Below are 8,535 nucleotides of genomic sequence, written 5' to 3' on the forward strand. Positions count from 1 at the left end.
TGAGGCAAATTATTTCATTACTTTCATTGCTGGGTATTTTACTTTTTCTTTGAAATTCAAATGGGTCAATGAATTGTCATGCAAATCCTTGATTGGCAAGGTTATTGGGGATTTATCAGTATGAACATGATGATCAGCTGACACAGAATTGTTTTCTGGTTATTAGTGTAGAGAAATTGCAGAGGGCAAGGGAAGAAAGTGCTCCACAAGAAACATTAGTGCCCAATAAGCCTAAATCAACTCCTCAGACTCCCTACAGAAGAAGAAATTCGCCTATTCTCCAGGTAATATTAAAATTTAAAATTTTCAAACTTTACTACATATTGATTTGAGTCAGGGAATTGGGTTTGCTCAAACATAAGAAAAGAAAACTCATGCTTTAATTGCATCTTCTAATGCCGTGTAATGTTTGCAGTGGAGAGTTGGGCGGTGATTCATGTGGATTGAAGTCTGTTCATGAACTCATCGTGGCCAGAGTTATGATCTTTGGTTAAATGCTTCTACATAGTATCTTTAATAATTTAAAAAATTGTATTTTCATAAGACTCAGTTTGAATTTGTAAGAGATGGAGAATATATAAAGGTTATGAGTTTGTATTTTGTACGAGATCGGATATATGTACTTTTTTAATTGCCGATGAATCGATGCAAGAGGTTTCTTATTCTTCTCTGTTGAAGAGGCAATCCATATATAAGTTAATTGCAAACATAGAATTTTTTTTCACTCTTAGAAATTAAAATTAAAAATGGATTTTTAAAAGGGTTTAAATCTGTAAATAGTAATTTGTTTAAATATATTATTTTAGTTCATCAAACAATTAATAAAATTTATTAGACTACCAACAATATAAATCGTAAAGATCTTTTAGAAGAAGAATTCTATTGTTTAACAAATTATCACAATGTCAAAAAAAAAGTTTAAAAAAAAAACCCTAATAAATAATGATCTAAATAAATAACTTGAAATCAAATAAAAACTCTGAAAAACCCTGAACTACATCCATCACTCTTCCTTTAAAACCTTGCGTCTTGCCTGACTGCATTCTCTTTCTCCCCTGCCAAACCCAGATGTGCAAACCTTCTCTTCTAATATTAAGAAGAGTAAAACTTTAAGAATATAATTCAAATGAAATATGCCTATTATAACTCTGCACTTAGGTCAATGCAAGGGATTCTTAAGCTCTTCCAGTATAACTGCTTTGGTTATCTTGATCTGAATTTTTATTCAGATGATGTATAAATTTCTTTCTTTGTATACATTCAATGATATTGCATTAGTATAAAGAATTAGAGAGACATTTTTCTATCTTTTAATAATTCAGTTGTTAACATTTTTAAAGTAAACAAGGTTAAGTAATTTAAACTTGCAACAAATAAGATAAGGATGAAAAATAACAAACATACAAAACAATAGAGTTCTCATTATTCATTAATTCAACAACATCCAAGGAAAAACAGTTATACCTCAACAATTTGATATAAAAGAATTGAAAGTACAATCAATTGCAGAACCAATAGCTTATTAGTTCCTCATATTTCTTGATATATAGAAACCAAAGTTGTCAATCTGCCAAACCTTTTTATTCTAATCAGTATTTAGGATGAAAAGAGATTTCAATCTGAGGTTGTTGAGGGTGTTTTTTCCTTTGAATAAGTTTGATGACTATGGTGGAAATGTTACTCAGGTGTGTGAAGACAAATACTAGCTCTGTTGTTGTTGTTTCTTTGGATGCTATTTTTGAGAGGGGGGTTTAAACATAACACAGTAAGATTTGATTCTTAAGTTAAAAGTGATAAATAATATAAAATTGACTTACTTTTCCAAACTTAATTTTTAACTTACTGTATAATGTTTAAAGTATCCGTTGACTCTTTGATTGTGAGTTTAAGCTAGCGATTTTAAATTGATTGTTGTTCTTCAACCTACCTCTAACATCAGCTCTAAAGTTCTTGTGGCAACTGCTGCCTCTTCAAGAGTATTTGTTCTATATCTCCATGATATAGAATAAGGCAAAAAAAATGTTGAGACTTTTGTTATGGGCATTTCTCTTGTAGATACAAAGGATGCCCAAATTTACACTGATGTTCATCTTTGGATTCACATCCATCAATCATATAAGAGGCACATAACTACTTCCTTTATAGAACTCCCCACTCTAACTATCTATCATAAATAGGTTAAGTAACACTAACTTGTATATTAGGCATTACATCATCACTAGACCATGGAATCAGCATTGCATTTAACTCTCTAAACAAGTTAGATAAATACATAATATCTTCCACCATGGTTATAAATCATTTAATTGATTTGTCTAGAAATTCGATCAATCAAAAACATCCTTACATTGAGAACTCACCAAAGATCTTCCTCAATGCTTCTGGTCATCAATTACAGGTTACAACAATAAGCTGAGCAATAAAATTATACATTACAAAGTGGGGAAGAAAAGAGAGACAGAGAAGCTCGGAAAATGGCTGCAATGGCTGCTCAAAGACAGGGAAAGCTTAAGTGGGGTTTTAGAAATTTGATTGTCTTGGAAAACTTTTAAGATATACAAACTTTATTGATTTTAGAATAGAGATATTGGAGAAGGAAAGAGCAGAGAGGCCTCCACAAATAGTATTGAATAGAGACAGAGCAGCTGCCCAGGGTTCCTACAGAATTATCCAGGTAATTTTAACATTAAAATTGAGTTTCATTTTCATTTTCAGATTTCTTACATATTGGTTTTGAGTGAAAAAATCCAATCTTGAATTGCATTTTTCTTCAGAAGCCATTCTGAATCGCTTCTTCACCTGTTGTGTGATGTGTGTAGTGGAGAGTTGGGCAGGAGCTTATACCAAAGGAAGGATGTTCATGATTTATTTTTACCAGACAAAATTGTGGTCTTTTGCTTTTCTGCCTGACATTTATGTATGTGAAAATGTAAAGTGATGAGAGTAGGTCTGGATAGAATTATATCAATTGTTTGAGGGAATTTTGATTGAAATAAGGGCGCGCGGGTCTGTTCTTTTTTTTAAATGTAATGTCAAAGGTATCGGAATATCCAATCATCCATTATATTTTATATATAAGATATATAACATATTGCTTTGACATATTATATTATATTATATTTTATATATTTTTATATTATATTTTATATATATTATATTACATTAATATATATTATAATATAAAATATTATATTATATTATTATAATGTATTATATTATATTATATTATTATAGTATATTATATATATTATATTACATTACAATATATTATAATATTAAATATTATATTATTATAAGATAATACATTATAATATAATATTATTATTATACTATAATTATTATTATTATTATAATATTATATTATATATTTAATAACAATATTATATTATAAATTATAATATAATAATATTATTATTATTATATTATGGTATAATTATTATTATTATAATAATATTATATTATAATATAATATTTTTATATTATTATAATCATGCCATGAATATTGGATATCCGATATTAAATCGGATATCCGATAATATCAGATATCTGATTTAATCGGATATCCAATATTAGATCGGATATCTGATAAGGCTCGGCCTTTCCTTCCAGGCTTGGTACCTGGATAGGTGGAAAAAAGTCAGAGTGGATTTTGAAGCGCTTTTAGACATATTCAAACTCTATTTTTTTCACATCGCCACTTTTTGGCACACCATGATCTGCACATACCCATTTATGATACACGTGTTATTAATATCTACATTAAATGATAGATAAACTATACATTGATTCAATAAATTAAATAATACTTAGAAGCAAATTTAAGACTATTTAATAAATATGAATAATCTGAAATAATCACTATAAAATATTATTTAAACTAATTTATGATATAATGAATCTATTACATAACATGCATCTTCAAAATAAATCAGCAGTATAGTTAAGTTGATTATTTAATCATTTTTGTTAGTTTGTGGTGACTGATCACAGATGTACTGTACATACTCCATGATTCCTCGGTGGGGTTCAGGGTTGGGCTAAGCCCTAAGCGAGAGATTGGGGGCACAAGCCCCAAGAATTTTTCTTGGGGCTATTTTATCGACATTTTTGGGCCGACATGTTGGAACTAATATTAATCCTAAAGCAGCAAAAATACTTATATAAAAAGGGCTTAGGATTAGGGATTTCATAAGGTGTGATGTGATAATTGTATTTTGCAGTGGTATTGAGTTGTAAGGGATTATGGATTGTAATCAAATGGTAATCACTACATAGCAATAATATTATCTCTTTTGTGATATTGGTTATATTTGTAATTGTTATTTATGTCTGTGTTTAATTCTAACAATTTTTATTGTAATAAATTAATTACTAATCATTTTAAAATATTATTTTTGTTGCAGAATATTTTAATTAATATCATTTAGATAACTTCAGTGTAGACTTTGTATTTAAAATAATTATTGACTAATAGTAAAAACATATATATTAATTTAAATATTTATAATTACATATTTTAAATTTTAAAAATAATAATAAATTATATTTATAATTTACATAAATGTTAGAACCATAAAATTATATAATTATATCATCAAACTAATACTATATCTTTTTATTTTATTTTTAAATATCAATTAAATATTTCTAATTTAATGCAAACTTATTATTATTAGATTAATAATAAAAATATAATTGTAATTGTAATCTAATCTATATATTTATGATAATAAATATAATTTTAAATTAGTTGTTACTTATAATTATACAAAAACCTAATATTAAGTTTCACTTATTTCTACATAACACCTCAAGTTAGCAAGTATGTATCCAAACACCAAAACTCTAGAGGTCGGAGTTGGTGATGGACTTGCAGCTTATTCAGTTAGCATGTTTGTGAGCCCAACCGGCAACAGGCCAGGGGCCCCACCTACCACGTGGGTCCTGGGGTACATTGGCCCAGCATTAACACCACATGGGGAGAGGGGCAAGAGTAGAACATAAGATTTCAAGTTAGCAAGTATGTATCCAAACACCAAAACTCCAAAGGTCGAAGTTGGTGATGGACCTGTAGCTTATTCAATTAGCATGTTTGTGAGCCCAATCGGCAACAGGCCGGGGACCCCACCTACCACATGGGTCCTGGGGTGCATTGGCCCAGCATTAACACCACATGGGGAGAGGGGCAAGAGTAGAACATAAGACCTCAAGTTAGCAAGTATGTATCCAAACACCAAAACTCTAGAGGCCAGAGTTGTGATAGACCTGCAACTTATTTAGTTAGCATGTTTGTGAGCCCAACTAGCAACAAGCAGGGGACCCCACCTACCACGTGGGTCCTGGGGTGCATTGGCCCAGCATTAACACCACATGGGGAGAGGGGCAAGAGTAGAACATAAGACCTCAAGTTACCAAGTATGTATCCAAACACCAAAACTCCAAAGGTCGGAGTTGGTGATGGACCTGCAGCTTTTTCAGTTAGCATGTTTGTGAGCCCAACCGGCAATAGGCCGGAGACCCCACCTACCACGTGGGTCCTGGGGTCCATTGGCCCAACATTAACACCACATGGGGAGAGGGGCGAGAGTAGAACATAAGACCTCAAGTTAGCAAGTATGTATCCAAACACCAAAACTCCAGAGGCCGGAGTACAATAAAAATGATATCTAAATTATTTTAAAAATAAATATTATTTTAAATATCTATAAAATATTAAAATTTATGTAAATTTATTGATCGGCTCATTGACATTTATCACAATCAGTGAATAAACAACCTATAATATTCAATTTATTCTTTGATTTTATGTGAAACTACAAGTAAAATAAATTTTGATGGGACGGCAATAGTAAATTAACTTTAGTTGATCACCATTCCGTAAGATTTCTTTTAAATGTATTTTTCATTCCACATTTTCTTGTGGTAAAATACTGATGGCTTAAACATCATACACTAGATTAGTTGTGGCCCAAAAGTGTTAAATAGTCAAAGTTACCTTTTCTTTCCTAAGTGTGGTTCTTGCCTTAGTGTGTGATGTTTAAAAATGACTGGCAAAAGAGTTGGATGGGAGGTGACATGATGTCTACCTCTAGATGAACTTTGAACAGCGGTATAGAAAAATTGGAGGTGACATGATGTCTACCTCTAGTCAAGTCGTCGTCTTTAATCATGTGCCTTGCGTGACGCGTCTAGAGTCAAGCTATAGACCCCATAATTGAGCTCTAACGCTCATTTCTCATATTCTAAACACCTTTGGACTCCCTCGTGCAAATCTGCCATGGGAGCTTTGTTATCAATCCTAGCAAATTGGTTTAACAGAGAAGAAACAAGGAAGAGGGAAGCAGAGACAGCGAGAGAAGCACGGTACAAGGCTTCAATGGCTGCCCAACAACGGTGAGGCAAATTATTTCATTACTTTTACTTTGAAATTCAAATGGGTCAATGAATTGTCATGGAAATCCTTGATTGGCAAGTTTACTCGGGATTTATCAGTATGATCATGATGATCTTCTAACACAGAATTGTTTTCCATGGTTATTAGTGTAGATAAAATGAAAAGGGCAAAGGAAAAAAGTGCCCCACGAGAAATACAAGTGCCCAATAAGCCTAAATCAACTCCTCAGACTCCCTACAGAAGAAGAAATTCGCCTCTTCTCCAGGTAATATTAAAATTTTAAATTTTCAAACTTTACTACATATTGATTTGAGTAAGGGAATTGGGTTTGCTCAAACATAAGAAAAAGAAAATTCATGCTTTAATTGCATCTTCTAATGCCGTGTAATGTTTGCAGTGGAGAGTTGGGCGGTGATTCATGTGGATTGAAGTCTGTTCATGAACTCATTGTGGCCAGAGTTATGCAAATGCTTCTACATAGTATCATTAATAATTTAAAAAAATGTATTTTTATAAGACTCAGTTTGAATTTGTAAGAGATGGAGAATATATAAAGGTTATGAGTATGTATTTTGTACGAGATCGGATATATGTACATATTTTATTGCCGATGAATCGATGCAAGAGGTTTCTTATTCTTCTCTGTTGACAGGCAAACTATAAATAAGTTAATTGCAAACATAAGATTTTTTTCACTCTTAGAAATTAAAATTAAAAATGGATTTTTAAAAGGGTTTAAATCTGTAAATAGTAGTTTGTTCAAATATATCATTTTAGTTCATTAAACCATAGAAGGAAGGAGTCCATTTTAGTTCATTAATGGCACTGAGTGAATTCAACTGATAGAAGGAAGGAGTCCATCTTGGCATGCCGGGCCCGAGGAGCCTATTTGAGGCCATAGAGAGACTTCCGAAGATGGCACACAAGTGAAGAATCCTGAAGGAAGCCCTGTGGCTGCTCCATGTAGATCTCCTCATGAAGGTCACCATTAAGAAAAGCACTCTTCACATCCATCTGATGTACTTCCCAACGATTAGCTACAGCAATGGCAAAAACAATTTGAATGGAATTCATTCGGGCAACTGGCGCAAAAGTCTCAGAGTAGTCAATCCTAGGAACCTAGGAGAATCCTTTGGCAACCAAGCGAGCCTTGTGTTTGTCAACTAACCCATCTGCTGCAAATTTTGTCCGATAGATCCACTTACATCGAACAAGTTTTCTTCCTTTAGGAAGAGGGACAAGATCCCAAGTGTGGTTCCTCATCAAGGAATTATACTCTTCTTGCATAGCTATATCCCACTCAGGATACCAGAAGCCTCATGAAAGGACTGTGGATCTGAGGCAGTAGCAATGAAGACATGTGGAGCATCCTGGAATTATGAATGAGTTCGCCTGGTGTCTGATGGATCCCCAACCCAATCACCTATAGATTGCAAGGTCTGTCTAGCCCAAAGTGGACAGGAAGATGGAGAATCTAGAGGGGAATCATTAACCTCTGAATGATGACTAGGAGAGGAAGGAGATGAGTTCTCTGAATCACTTTTTGTATCAAAAGTAGAGGTAGAAGACTGTTTAGGTGAATCTAACTCATCAAAAGATCTGTCATGTATTCCAAGTGACTCTAGTGTCAAGGTAGAAGGAGTTGGAGAAGTGATAGAAAGTGAGCTTGAAAATCCCTCCTCAAACTGAACACTCCTCTCAATGAATAACTCATGTGTAGTAGGGTCAAACAATCGATAACCCTTCACACCATCAGGATAACCTACAAATATGCAAGGTCTGCTTTGCGGATCCAAGGCCTTACATTTCTCTGTAGGAATGTGGGCCCATGCAGGGGAGCCAAAAACTTGAAAGTGCTTAACTGATGGTTTTTTACCAGTCCAAGCTTCAAAAGGAGTAACTCCCTTCAAGGCTCAGTGAGGAACACGGTTCTGGATATAACAAGCACAGTTAATGGCTTCTACCCAATATTGTGGTGCAAGAGATTTAGAGTGAATCATATAGTTTGTCATTTCCTTCAAGGATCTATTCTTCCGTTCTGCAACACCATTTTACTAAGGATTGTATGGAACTGAATGCTGTAAATCAATCCCCTCCGAAGTACAAAATCTTTCAAAAATATGGTTGACATACTCACCACC

General features: G+C 33.0%; 2 long non-coding RNA genes across 2 annotated transcripts in view; both read left to right on the forward strand.

Annotated features, from left to right (window-relative positions):
• The window catches only part of LOC149547630 (uncharacterized), a 768-nt gene extending 161 nt beyond the window's left edge, over window positions 1–607 (forward strand). Inside the window, exons 2-3 of the long non-coding RNA XR_016354415.1 lie at window positions 167–284; window positions 416–607. This is a non-coding gene — a long non-coding RNA (uncharacterized LOC149547630). The remainder of the gene's footprint in view (window positions 1–166; window positions 285–415) is intronic.
• A 5,643-nt stretch (window positions 608–6,250) lies between these two features.
• On the forward strand, window positions 6,251–7,033 carry LOC149547631 (uncharacterized). Its single transcript, XR_016354416.1, has 3 exons — window positions 6,251–6,393; window positions 6,542–6,659; window positions 6,792–7,033. It is a non-coding gene; the product is annotated as an uncharacterized LOC149547631 (long non-coding RNA).
• Window positions 7,034–8,535: the final 1,502 nt, after the last annotated feature.

Source organism: Cupressus sempervirens, chromosome 7 (genome assembly GCF_028749045.1).
Source record: "Cupressus sempervirens isolate cs-2001-9-10 chromosome 7, ASM2874904v1, whole genome shotgun sequence".
In the NCBI taxonomy this organism is placed as follows: domain Eukaryota; kingdom Viridiplantae; phylum Streptophyta; class Pinopsida; order Cupressales; family Cupressaceae; genus Cupressus; species Cupressus sempervirens.